This window comes from Prionailurus viverrinus, chromosome C2, assembly GCF_022837055.1.
Source record: "Prionailurus viverrinus isolate Anna chromosome C2, UM_Priviv_1.0, whole genome shotgun sequence".
Classification (NCBI taxonomy): Eukaryota; Metazoa; Chordata; class Mammalia; order Carnivora; family Felidae; genus Prionailurus; species Prionailurus viverrinus.
In genome coordinates, this window is record NC_062569.1 from 12,881,340 (window position 1) to 12,895,281 (window position 13,942).

General features: G+C 39.4%; 1 protein-coding gene and 1 long non-coding RNA gene across 4 annotated transcripts in view; one reads left to right on the forward strand and one right to left on the reverse strand.

Moving 5' to 3' along the window:
* LOC125174893 (uncharacterized) overlaps nt 1-13,942 on the forward strand; it is an 89,781-nt gene that overhangs the window by 28,994 nt on the left and 46,845 nt on the right. The window lies entirely within an intron of this gene.
* RBMS3 (RNA binding motif single stranded interacting protein 3) overlaps nt 1-13,942 on the reverse strand; it is a 727,926-nt gene that overhangs the window by 7,390 nt on the left and 706,594 nt on the right. The gene's annotated exons all lie outside the window — the stretch shown is intronic.

Below are 13,942 nucleotides of genomic sequence, written 5' to 3' on the forward strand. Positions count from 1 at the left end.
TTCTTTCTATGCCCCCCCCCCCACCACCACGCTTGCTCTCTCCCTCTTTAAAATAAACTTAAAAAAAAAGATGTTTAATTCTTGAAAACAGGGACTATATTCTATTTCTACTTTTTACTGTCCAGGAATCTGACAGATAGTACGTACATAATAGGTGGTTAACTAGAGAAATACTCTTTTTACTATATGCCACTTTGCCAAGCCCAGCCCAAATAATTACCTCTGCTTCAGCCCCGTCTACACTGCAGGTCTGGTCTTCCAGTGGGTTGACCCTTACACTTAGTTCTTCCACCCACAGATTAGAGTTTTGTTAAATAATTTCAGGGGGCATGCTATAAAATGGTTTTTAAAACTATCTACAGTTTTAGATAGTTTTAGTTTTAGTTTTCATGTAGACGAAGTCCCCTTCTCAGTGCTTTGCAGGTTCTTGTGATGCCCAGTTGCTTAACTTAGTAAGAAAACATAGGGTTGCTAAGGTTTTACAAGTTGTTCATTATACAAGATGGATGGCTGGGGGGGTGGGGTAGGTTGTGGGGGCTAAATTCCCACCCACGGTCTGTTCCCCAAGCTGTGTAGTGTGGTGCAGGGCTGTATTTGCTCCGAGCAAGTGGGCTGTATTCAAATTCACAAAATGCCCTTAAGGATGTCTTGAGCTATATGACGATTGGACTAGGATGATCTAGGACAAAACTTTTCTGGGAACAAAACTTTTTATTTTTTTTTGGTTTGGTTTTGTGTTTTGTTTGTTTTTTGGGTCGGTTCTTTGCTCTCACTCCCACCTTCCACTCTAGTATTGTTAGGCATTTAGCAGAAAATGCCTACTTCACCATGAATCTCTGTAACAGAACGGTATCTGGACTACATTGACATAGAACACCCACACCGCTCAGGTATGTCATGTGCACTGGCCTTGAAGCATCCATTTTTATGAACTAGGCCATAGTTACTTTCAAGTTTCATAATCTTACACAAATGTTTTCAATAGCTCCTCCCACAAAGTAGTCTCGTTACATGAAAACAAATGCTGAGAAATAAATGGTTGTCCTTTGCATTTTTGTGGTTGCTAGCTGAAGTTGGAAGGGAAAAGGTGTTTGCTATTTAATAGAACCGAATTCACTCCTGGCCACCTTCTCTGCCCTAGATGAGGTGTGAAAGTGTGCATTTACATAATGTTTATGTATTGCACTGATATCCATAAAAAGAGAAGCCTTCTAAATTTCCAAGGTTGTGAACATTAGCAACAATAACATTTTAAGTTGGATGGTGAGGCTCTTTTAGAAATAACATGGGTTGCAATTTATACAGAGGAATTTATGTAAATGACAATGAGTAGGAAAATTATTTGCAAACTGTAAAGTACTGTGCAAATAGAATATATTATTATTTACAAGCTTAAAGGGCATGTAAGAATGGTAATCAAGGACATAATTTGCACACTACTGATATACTGACAATGTATAGGGAACTGATGTTCATGACAGTTCAGTTAATCTGAGCAACTGGAAGAATAAAAAGAACCGGCCATACTGAAGTTGAGATGAGGGCCTTCTAAGGTCAATGTGAATGCTGGAAGACTAGAGTTTGGCTAAATTTAAGATCACAGAGTCATTTTGAAACTTCTCATCCTTCCCTGACCTCCCACCCCCAAAGAAAGCAGAGTGAATAGATTGGGAAGTAGCAAACCATAATCTTAGAATTCTAAATTTTAGAGGTGGAAGAAGTCTTAGGGATCATCTAATGATGCAGTGGCCCCCAGGGTCATTCCTGACAGATTAGTTTCATGGGATGCCATGTGAAAAGAAGGATTCCATGGTCCAGAGTCTGGGGAAAACTGCAAAGTATGCTCCCACTAACTGGATTACCCATAGGTAAACTAAACTTATGGGTAAAGCACCAACAAAGAAGGGTATTCAATATCAAAACAAACTTGCTTTTGGAAGAATGCAATCTTTTAAATTAGTATCAAAATAATCATCATGTTGACAACATTCTGTTTAGTTCTTTAATAATTTAAGATGTGTGAAAAAAACTCAGAATTCCCAAGTAGGAAGTGCAGCCTCTTCTCTAATCTTACAGGAAGTGAGACATTTGATTTATCTGGCCCTCTAGGAGACCATGGTCATTAGCATTTGTATGGCTTTGAAGAGAACTGCAATTAAGAAAGCATTTCACTTAGGTTAGAGGGTGCTTCCCAGCATTCCTTGTGAGCACCACCCCACCCCCAACTCCTGGGAATGGTGCTAAATCCTCCCTCAGCACTAGAAACCTAATTTGTACTCTTTGGAGAACACTGATCTAACCTCTCACTCTAAAGAAGAGGACAAGGAGGCTCTGAAGGGTTGAGCGACAACCAGCAGGTGGGAAAGACTTTACATATTAGAATTTAACTTTGCTTGAAGACACATACTTTTCAAGCCTTAGTCATTTATAAGATTTCTTAAATAGCACAAAGAAAAACTGATGAAAATTTGGAGAGGAATTGGAATTTCCACAGAACTTCCAAAATAAACCACAGGTATCATGTCTGCAGATAAGAGCCCCAAAGGGCCTCTTTTAACAAGAAAAAAACAAAACAAAACATGAGTACAACATGTGTAGAAATGTTTTTTTTAGCTTGAAAAGTGTAATTTGGAATATTAAAATATTTACTGACAGATCCTAAATATAACTTTTTTATTCATATGCACATCATTCTACTTCTCAAACTTTCCTCCTGCAACCTCCTGTTGTGATGTCTGTAATTTACTTAAAAAAAAAAAACAACCTTTAGCCTAGATGTTATGGTGAGTTAGGTTACTTTTCAAGGACACTAGGCTAACCCTGGTCAGAATTTCACACCCCACAGGAGGTCAGCTATCACTTAATGAGGAAGGCCAGAGGTTTGTTTGCATGAGTACTTTAAACTGTCCTATCTCAATTAGCATCATGATCATTAGAAATGGGTTGCCTGAAGAAAGTAGTGGCATGTTATGTAGTGCAATGATGCTGGATATAAGCTGCCATTTGTGAAATCCAGAGTATTCGAGATAACGTGGGTTGGCTAAAATATTTTAGAGATCACCTCCACTCTAGGTGGAAGATACAGTGAGGCTGTAGTCCTGCCTCTCAAAATGGTCAGATCTAATCTGAGTGCATTTTTCATGTTAAGTATGTTTCTGTTACTTACAAAGAACAGAGCTGGGCCTTTATCAAGTATACAGAGCAAGCCATATTAACTTGTTTGTGCCTGCTTTCTTCTGAATGCTTCCTTGATAGATGTCTCTGTGGGTACTCTTGCATCCCTCGAACTCTTCCCAGTGAAGGTTATATAAGTAATAGAACCCAGGTGTTTACATGACCCACATGCTTACCTCCATTCCCAGTGTCTTCCTTGAATGGTTCTATAGAATCTCATGTCTTACCATAACACAGGTCAGGTTCCCTTGGCTGAAACTGATAAAAACTTGGATAGAATCGCATTAATTTCTTCCTTTTTTAAAATTTCAGACTAGCTTGTCAATCTATTTGACTTAGAATAATAACAATATTATTGTTAATTGTTAATAATTTTTGTTTTCATTCAATATTTTATTGTTGTTATCTCAAGTCAAAAAAGTTCCTGGCATATGTAGCAGGTCAGAGACAGGAAGTTGAGAATGTAAATAGGACCTGTTAAAATTTTTCTCCAGGTTTAAAGAAATGTCCACAAGGCGATGCAAACATTTTTACCATGTCACACATTTGAAATGTTCCACATTTCGGGGTGCTTTCATGTCTGGCGTGTTGCAACAAATGCACTCTGTGGACCATCCTGGAACATACGTTCCTGCATGAGTGCAAAAGAAAATTCCTTCAAATGAGGATTCCTTTACCATGACGTTTACTGCTGTAAGGACACCTGTGGAAGGTTTCTTTCTTTGGTACTTATTATCTGTGGAAAGCTCAGCATTCTCAGCCATAAGAATCCATGGCTCAAGGACATAACCATGGCATGGGGTAGTTTTAAAAATGTTTAAACACAACGCTTTACCTGGTCAGCCTCAGACTTCCTCTGATATTTCAAGGAATAAAGCTTGTTTGAGTTGACTCACTCTAACGATAGTTAAATTCCTTGTCTTTCTCTACAATTCAGGCTCTCTTTGGTTTTTATCTCATGTACCTCTGTTAGTAGCATCAATAACTCTATAGTTGTATTTGGCATTGCAAAGCCCTGTTTTCCCTTTTCCAGTTGCTTCAGTCTATCCCCTCCCAAACTCACCCCCACCCCCAACCCCATTACACACTTGCCACAGTCTTACTCAAACCTTTGTTTCCTCTTGTCTGCATCATTGCAATAATAGGACTGTTTCCATTGCTTCCAAATCCACTGTCCACCTTAGTTGGAGGAGCACTTGTAGGACAGACGACATGGCATCCAAGCACCTCAGTCTGGCATCTGATATTAGAATCTGGGTCCAGTCTGCTTTTTTACACCACTGTCTTATTCTGAATCCACTTCTCAAAGAAGCACTCTGAGCTTTCCCACCTCTGGACTTTGGCCAAGCCTTTACTACACCTGGAACACTGCTTGACTATCTGTAAGACCCCATTCGAGTTGCTACCACCTCCACCAAAGCTCACCCAGTTGAGAAAAATTAAAGGCATTCTCCTATTACTACAGTATTTATTTTATTTTTTTTAATTTTATGTATTTTTTTTTTGAGAGAGACAGAGAAAGTGAGTGGGAGTGTGGCAGAGACAGGGGAAGCATGAGAATCCCAAGCGGGGGCTCTGTGCTGTCAGCAGTGGTTCCTGATGCAGGGCTTGCACTCCTGAACCAGGAGATCATGACCAGAGCTGAAACCCAGAGCTGGGACGCATAACCGACTGAGCCGCCCAGGCACCCCACTAGGGTATTTTTATTTTTAAAGAGCCCTGTTCATTTTCTTCCTTGCAGCATACATATCCTGCCTATGTGTATACCTAAATCTCATACTAGATTGTAAACTCTGGAGGGCAGGGGTCCCGTCCCCTAGCATAGAAACTGGCATGATGCTGGATACTCCAAGTGTGAAGGTGTGTGTGGAGACTCTCACGGGCATCTGTTCTCTCTGGGTCAGGCAGAGCATTCCCTTCCTCACTATACCACACAGTAGTCACGAAAAGGTAGCACAACCCTGAGAAAGAAGAGAACATCCCATTGTGGGCTGTAAGTGGAGGCAGCTGAAGCTGACTGAAGCAGGCAGGGAAAAGAAGTTGTTCCAAGAAGGACAAGAAGGGGGAAATTTGTATCCTGAAAGCCATCCTTGAAACACATCCCTCCATACTCAGACTCCATTGGTTAGTAGACTCCTTGAAATAAAACTCAGTTGCTAGCATTCTTTCTCATAATGCCTTCCAAAACTTTCATGGCTCTCTTCGAATAAAACTGAGAATGATTCCTCTACACAAAGTCAAGTATACAAGTAATAAAGGCTCTATATAACTGCCTGTTTGACTCTGTCTCCTACAGTTCCCTCAAATTCACCACAATCCAGTTGCAGGTCCCACTCTGGACCTGTGGACTTCCTGTTTTTACTGCCTACAAAGTTTTTTCTTCAGATCTCTCCAAGATTAACTTGTAATTATCTTTCGGATCCAGGCCTCTGTGAGAGGCCTTGCCAGATACTAAGTCTTAGCTATTTATCCTGTCACTTTCTATCACAAGAATCTTTTAAAAATTTTTTTTAAACATTTTTATTTATATTTTATTATTTTAATTTACATCCAAGTTAGTTAGCATTTACTGCAACAATGACTTCAGGAGTAGATTCCTTAATGCCCCTTACCCATTTAGCCCATCTCCCCTCCCACAACCCCTCTAGTAACCCTCTGTTTCTTCTCCATATTTAAGAGTCTCTTATGTTTTGTCCCCCTCCCTGTTTTTGTATTATTTTTGCTTTCCTTCCCTTGTGTTCATCTGTTCTGTGTCTTAAAGGCCTAGTATGAGAAAAGTCATATGATATTTGTCTTTCTCTGACAGATTTTGCTTAGCATAATATCCTCTAGTCCATCCACCTAGTTACAAATGGCAAGATTTCATTCTTTTTGATTGCCAAGTAATACTCCATTGTATATATATATACCACATCTTCTTTATCCGTTCATCCATCCATGGACATTTGGGTTCTTTCCATACCTTGGCTATTGTTGATAGTGCTGCTATAAACATGGGGTGCATGTGTCCCTTCGAAACAGCACACCTGTATGCTGTGGATAAATGCCTAGTAGTGCAATTGCTGGCTCATAGGGTAGTTCTGTTTTTTAATTTTTTGAGGAACCTCCATACTGTTTTCCAGAGTGGCTCCACCAGTTTGCATTCCCATCAGCAGTGCAAAAGAGTTCCCCTTTTTCCGCATCCTCGCCAACATCTGATGTTGCCTGAGTGGTTAATCTTAGCCATTCTGACAGGTGTGAGGTGGTATCTCATTGTGGTTTTGAACTGTATTTCCTTGATGATGTTGAGCATTTTTTCCTTTGTCAGTTGGCCATCTGGACGTCTTCTTTGGAGAAGTGTCTGTTCATGTCTTTTGCCCATTTCTTCATGGGGTTATTTGTTTTTTGGGTGTTGAGTTTCATGAGTTCTTTATAGATCTTGGATACTAACCCTTTATCTGATATGTCATTTGCACATATCTTCTCCCATTCCATCGGTTGCCTTTTAGTTTTGCTGACTGTTTCCTTTGCTCTGCAGAAGCTTTTTATTTTGATGAGGTCCCAATAGTTCATTTTTGCTTTTGTTTCCCTTGCCTCCAGAGAAGTGTTGAGTGAGAAGTTGCTGTGGCCAAATTCACAGAGGTTTTTGTCTGCTTTCTCCTCGAGGATTTTGATGGCTTCCTATCTTACATTGAGGTCTTTCATCCATTTTGAGTTTATTTTTGTGGATGGTGTAAGAAAGTGGCCCACGTTCATTCTTCTGCATGTTGCTGTCCAGTTTTCCAGCACCCCTTGCTGAAGTGACTGCCTTTATTCCATTGGATATTCTTCCCTGCTTTGTCAAAGATTAGTTGGCCATACGTTTGTGGGTCCATTTCTGGGTTCTCTATTCTGTTCCATTAATCTCTGTCTCTGTTTTAGTGCCAGTACCATACTGTCTTGATGATTACAGCTTTGTAAAACAGCTTGAAGTCTGGGATTGTGATGACTCCTGCTTTGGTTTTTTTTTTTTTTTGTTTGTTTGTTTTTTTTTTAAGATTTCTTTGTCTATTCGGGGTCATTTCTGGTCCCATACAAATTTTAGGATTGTTTGTTCTAGCTCTGTGAAGAATGGTGGTGTTATTTTCATAGATACTGTATTGAACATGTAGATTGCTTTGGGTAGTATTGACATTTTAATAATATTTGTTCTTCCTATCCAGAAGAATGGAATATTTTTCCTTTTTTTGAGCGTGTCTTCTTCCATTTCTTTCATAAGCTTCCTACAGTTTTCAGTGTATAGATTTTTCACCTCTTTGGCTAGATTTATTCCTAGGTATTTTATGGGTTTTGGTGCAAGTGTAAATGGGACCAATTCCTTGACTTGTCTTTCTGTTGCTTCATTGTTGGTATATAGGAATGCAGCCGATTTCTGTGCATTGATTTTATATCCTGCAACTTTGTTGAATTCATGAATCAGTTCTAGCAGTTTTTTGGTGGAATCTTTTGGGTTTTCCATATAGAGTTCTTGCCATCTACGAAGAGTGAAGGTTTGACCTCCTTCTGGCTGATTTGTGTTTTATTTGTTTGTGTTGTCTGATTGCTGAGGCTAAGATGTCCAATCCTATGTTGAATAATGGTGGTGAGGGTGGACATTCCTGTCTTGTTCCTACCTTAGGGGGAAAGCTCTCAGTGTTTCCCCATTGAGGATGAGATTAGCGTTGGGTCTTTCATAAATGGCTTTTATGTTCTCGAGGTATGATCCTTCTACCACTACTTTCTTGAGGGTTTTTATCAAGAAAGGATGCTCTATTTTGTCAAATGTTTTCTCTGCATCTATTGAGAGGATCATATGGTTCTTATCCTTTTGTTTATTGATGTGATGAATCACTTTGATTGTTTTGCTGATATTGAACCACCCTGCATCCCAGGTATAAATCCCACTTGGTCGTGGTGAATAATTTTTTTAATGTATTGTTGGATCCAGTTGGTTAATATCTTGTTGAGGATTTTTGCATCCATTTCATCAGGGAAATTGGCCTATAGTTCTCCTTTTTAGTGAGGTCTTTGGTTTTGGAATTAAGGTAATGCTGGCTTCATAGAAAGAGTTTGGAAGTTTTCCTTCCATTTCTATTCTTTGGAATAGCTTTGAGAGACTAGGTGTTAACTCTTCGTTAAATGTTTGGTAGAATTCCCCCTGGAAAGCCATCTGGCTCTGGACTCTTGTTTTTTGGGAGATTTTTCATTACTAAGTCAATTTCTTTACTGGTTACGGGTCTGTTCAAATTTTCTGTTTCTTCCTCTTTGAGTTTTGGTAGTGTATATGTTTCTAGGAATGCATCCATTTCTTCCAGTTGCCCATTTTATTGCTGTACAGTTGCTCATAATATTCTCTTATTATTATTTTTATTTCTGCTGTGTTGGTTGTGATCTGTCCTCTTTCATTCTTGATTTTATTTATTTGGGTCCTTTCCTTTTTCTTTTTGATCAAACTGGCTAGTGGTTTATCCATTTTGTTAATTCTTTCAAAGAACCAGCTTCTGGTTTCATTGATCTGTTTTACTGTTTGTTTGTTTTTGGCTTTCAGTAGCATTGGTTTCTTCTCTAATCTTTATTATTTCCTGTCTTCTGCTGGTTTTGGGTTTTATTTGCTGTTCTTCTTCCAGTTCTTTAAGGTGTAAAGTTAGGTTGTGTACCTGAGACCTTTCTTCCTTCTTTAGGAAGGCCTGGATTGCTATATACTTTCCTTTTATGACCACCTTTGCTGCATCCCAGAGGTTTTGGGCTGTGGTGCTATCATTTTCATTGGCTTCCATGTACTTTTAATTTCTTCTTTAACTTCCTGGTTAGCCCATTCATTCTTTAGTAGGATGGCCTTTAGTCTCCAAGTATTTGTTACCTTTCCAAATTTTCTCTTGTGGTTGATTTCGAGTTTCATAGCATTGTGGTCTGACAATAGGCACAGTATTATCTCAATATTTTTGTACCTGTTGAGGGCTGATATGTATTCCAGTATGTGGTGTATTCTGGAGAATGTTCCATGTGCACTAGAGAAGAATGTATATTCCATGGCTTTAGGATGAAATGTTTTGAATATATCTGTTAGGTCCATTTGGTCCTGTGTCATTCACAACCATTGTTCCTTATTGATTTTCTGATTAGATGATCTTTATATTGTTGAAAGTGGTGTTGAAGTCCCCTACTATTATGGTGTTATCATCAGTGAGTTTCTTTATGGTTGTGATTAATTCATTCACAAATTTGGGTGATCCACATTTGGAACATAAATGTTTACCATTGTTAGGTCTTCTTGGTGGATAGACCACTTAATTACGATATAATGCCCTTCTTCATCTCTTGTTCCAGTCTTTATTTGAAAGTCTAGATTGTCTCATATAAGTATGGCTACTCCAGCTTTCTTTTGTCGACGATTAGCATGATAGATGGTTTTCCATCCCCTTACTTACAATCTGAAGGTGTCTTTAGGTCTAAAGTGGGTCTCTTGTAAACAGCATAAAGATGGATCTTTTTTTCTCATCTATTCTGTTACCCTATATCTTTTAACTGGAGCATAGAGTCCATTGACATTTAGAGTATGTACTGAAAGATATGAATTTATTGCCATTATGTTGCTTGTAGAGTTGGAGTTTCTGGTGGTGTCAGGTCTTTTTTAGTCTTTGTTGCTTTTGGTATGTATGTAGGTATGTATGTATGCATGCATTTTCATCTTTTCTCCCCTCAGGGAGTCCTCCTTAAAATTTCTTGCAGGACTGGTTTAGTGGTCACAAACTCCTTTAATTTGAATGACATCATTGCTGGATAAAAAATTCTACTTTGAATGACATCCTTGCTGGATAAAAAATTCTTGGCTGCATATTTTTCTGATTCAGCACATTGAATATATCATGCCACTCCTTTCTAGACTGCTGAGTTTCTCTGGATAGCTCTGCTGCTAACCTGATCTGTCTTCCCTTGTAGGTGAAAGACCTTTTCCCCTGCTGCTTTCATGATTCTTTCCTTGCCTGAGTATTTTGTGAATTTGACTATGATATGCCTTGTTGATGGTCGGTTTTGGTTGAATCTAACAGGAGTTCTCTGTGCTTCCTGGATTTTGATGTCTGTATCTTTCCCCAGGTTAGGAAGTTTTCCACTATGTTTTGCTCACATAACCCTTCTACCCCTATTTCTCTCTCTCCATCTTCTGGGACTCCTGGACTTCTGGGATTTCTGGAATTCTGATGTTGTTCCTTTTTAATGGGTCACTGATTTCTCTAATTCTTAAATCATGCTCTTTTGCCTTAGTCTCCCTCTTTTTCTGCTTCATTATCCTTCATAAGTTTGTCCTCTATATTGCTGATTCTCTGCTCTGCCATATCCCTTCTTGCTGCTGTGGCATCCATTTGATTTGCATCTCAGTTATAGCATTTTTTATTTTATCCTGACTAGTTTTTACTTCTTTTATCTCCACAGAAAGGGATTCAAATCTATTTTCGGCTCCAGCTAGTATTCCTATTATCGTGAGTCTAAATTCTGGTTCAGACATCTTGCTTGTATCTGTGTTGGTTAAGTCCCTGGCTGGCGTTCTTCCTGCTCTTTCTTTTGGGGTGAATTGCTTTGTTTCATCATTTTGAAGGGAGAAAAGGAATTAATGAGGTAAAAAAAATACAATTAAAAAAATTACAGTTAAAAAATTAAAATTAAAAACTTAAAGACAACACAAACACACACAAAAAATCAAATAAATGATGCTAGGTCCTAGATGTGCTTTGGTCTGGGTGCTGAAAGGGGCTTGTGGATTAGAGAAAAAAGGGGAAATTAAAAAAAAAGCAATCACTTGAAAATTTGAAAAAATGAATACACCGAAATAGAATAAAATGAAATGTTGGAAGTAAAACAGAGTTTGAAAAAATTTACAGAAATGTAAAAAATACAGCAGAAAAAAATCAAAGAACATTTTTTAATAAAGATTGAGAATAAAAATAATTTTTCTCCTTCCGTATTCAAGAAAAAGAAATGAAAAAGAAAAAATAAAGAAAATTGAATAGATGGACCAGTGAAGAGACTGAAACACGTTTGAAATTAGGTTTCCCTTAGAAGTCAAATTATGAAGTGCTTTATAGTCTGTATACTAAGCAGAATGAGAGATTTTTGTTCCTGAAGAGGGAAGTTGGCCCAGTTGGATGGGGCTTAGTGTAATGGCTCCGTTTCTCACTAGATGGCGCTGCTTAGCTTACTGGGGTGGATTGTTGTGGTGTTTGTAGGTGCGTATGTTGCATACGCGGGTGTGGTGAAAATAGCGTCATCCAGCTAGCCAGTCTCTAGTATCGTTCTCCCTGACCAGCAATCGCGGACCCGTCCTTTGTCTTTGGCTTCCGTCCACTCCCCGCTTTTACACTGTCTGTGATCAAGCCCCAGGCAGCACCTTCCTCCTGAGTTTTATTTTGGATGCGTCTATTTTTCCTGACCCCTTATTTCTGAGGGACTGCAGTTTTGACCAGTCTGCCCCTCTACAGGAGGGTTTCACCAAGCAATGGCTGGGTGCTGGCAGCACCAGGAAGGTTGGTGGGACCGTGCTGTTGCTGACACCCGGAGACTGTTGCTGGGTGACATCCTGCCCCAGAAAAAGTTCACATGATCGTTTAGCAGCAGCATTTCAGGGATTATGGCAAATCACAACTGATATCTGGCTCTAGGCTTCACCCCTAACGACCTTGACCAGCGAATGTGACAATTATCGCAGGTCCACTGTGGCGTTTGCCTGTAGGGAGTCCTCCCAGCAGGGGAACCGCCTCTCCCTGTGGCCCGAAGACCCCAGTCTTGACATTGCTCCTGGGAATTCGCCTTTCTCACCAGAACTCCACCAGATAATGAGCTGTAGAATTTCAGTCTCTGTGCTCCCCCTGTTTATAGTGTCTTACGGAATTTAAATCCTCTCCTTTCCCCTTTCTCATTTTTAGTTCAGTCCCTGAAGCTGTTTCCAGGTTTCCATTTTCTCTCCAGCTGCTTTGGGGGTGTGGGGTGCTTTCCCCATACTCCCCCCCCACCCCACCCCCATCTCGGTCTGCTCTCCGAAGGCAAAAACAGATCCCTGCCCTCTATGGCTTCTTTCTCCACCATTTTACCTCTCTGCACCATGCCCCTGCTGAATTCTGTGGTTCTGCTTGTGCAGATGGTTGTGTTAATCCTCAAATCAGTTTTCTAGGTGTGCAGGATGGTTGATCCAGGATAGTGCAGGATAGTGTTGATCTGGCTGTATTTCATGGATGCGAGACACACAAAAAAACTTCCATGCTCCTCCAGCATCTTGGCTCCTCACAAGAATCTTTTTTAAATATTTGCTTTGCAATTCTGATTGTTTGATGATTGGTCTACTGTGAGTCTACTTCTAGCGGGAAGGAAACCCAAGCCAGTAGGGAAGGCACCTGCCTCTTTTAGTCCCTGGTGTCTGGAATTCTGTCTGTCACATAGGAGGTACTATTTCAATAGTGGTTGATTTGGCGAATGAAAGAATCTTTTTATTTATTTATCTAAATTTATTTATTTTTGAGAGAGAGAGAGGGAGTAACAGTAGAGCTGTCAGCACAGAGTTAGATGGGGGCTCGACCTCACAAACCATGAGGTCATGATCTGAGCTGAAGTTGGACACTTAACTGACTGAGCCACCCAGGCACCCCAAGAATCTCTTTTATGTATGCAAAGAGCAGTAATTGTTACGAAGAAGGGTGTAGGATCACTAGTTTCCTCAGTATGCTCTGAAATAGCAAAAGCAAGCTTCACCTACTCTCCAAGTGTTTCTGGCAAATACATTAGCTCTCATTCCCACCAGTGTCTCTCATTGTGCTTCCACACATCCTCCACTCCTTTCTCACATATTATTACCCTCTGAACAGAATGAAAATATTTCAGTATGCTTGGAACAGACTATCAGAGACCAGCATGTTGTTCAGTGTGTGTTAAAGTGATTCATGTAGGCTATAGGTGAATCAAAAATAAAAACAAAAAACAAAACACAAACTGCTTTATTCTTATGAATCTTTCCTGAAAGTTGTTATGTGATAGTAATAACAATAATAATAATAGTAAAAGTTAAGTCCCATTATGAGCACATTTAATTTGGAGGACTGCCTTTAGAAGCTAAACTAGGTCTGGAAGACTCCATTACCATGATTAATCTTTCAACAACAAACAAATATCTGCATATTGAGATCAAAGAGGAATGATCAAGAAATGGGAGCAACACTCTGCAGACAGGAAGGAGCTCTTAGGAATTCTCTATCCACCAGGGCTTTGACTGTTACCTACCAATTAGAATAGTTTGCATAGCAAGACATCTGTATATAGACTGAATTTTTGTTAATTCCTTTGGTTTCAAACCTCTCAAGTTTTAGTCTACATAATTAGTCAACACAAAGCCAACTGTACTTTACAAGTGATTTAAAGATTTGCAAGAGTAATTCTGATACATGATTTTTGTTTTGTCATTTAATTCCTGAATAGGTCTCTACATTGTTTTATATTTTACAGTACCCCTTTTCATGAAGTGCTCTGCTGGGTGTTCAAGGCAACTCTGCAAAGGGAGTGTTATTGTCTTCATTTAAGAATACAGGCTCACTATCTAGTTTCAGGGGGGAATATTGGAGTTTTTCCAAAATATGTACGGTAGATTTTTTTTAATGCCCCTTTCTGTATTTAAGGCTTGGAGGTGAACTCTTACATTAACTCTGGGCTTGACCATGTGACTTGATTTGGGCTATGGGGCAGTAGTAAATACATCACAAACAGATTGAAAAGTGCTAGTCATGATGCAATT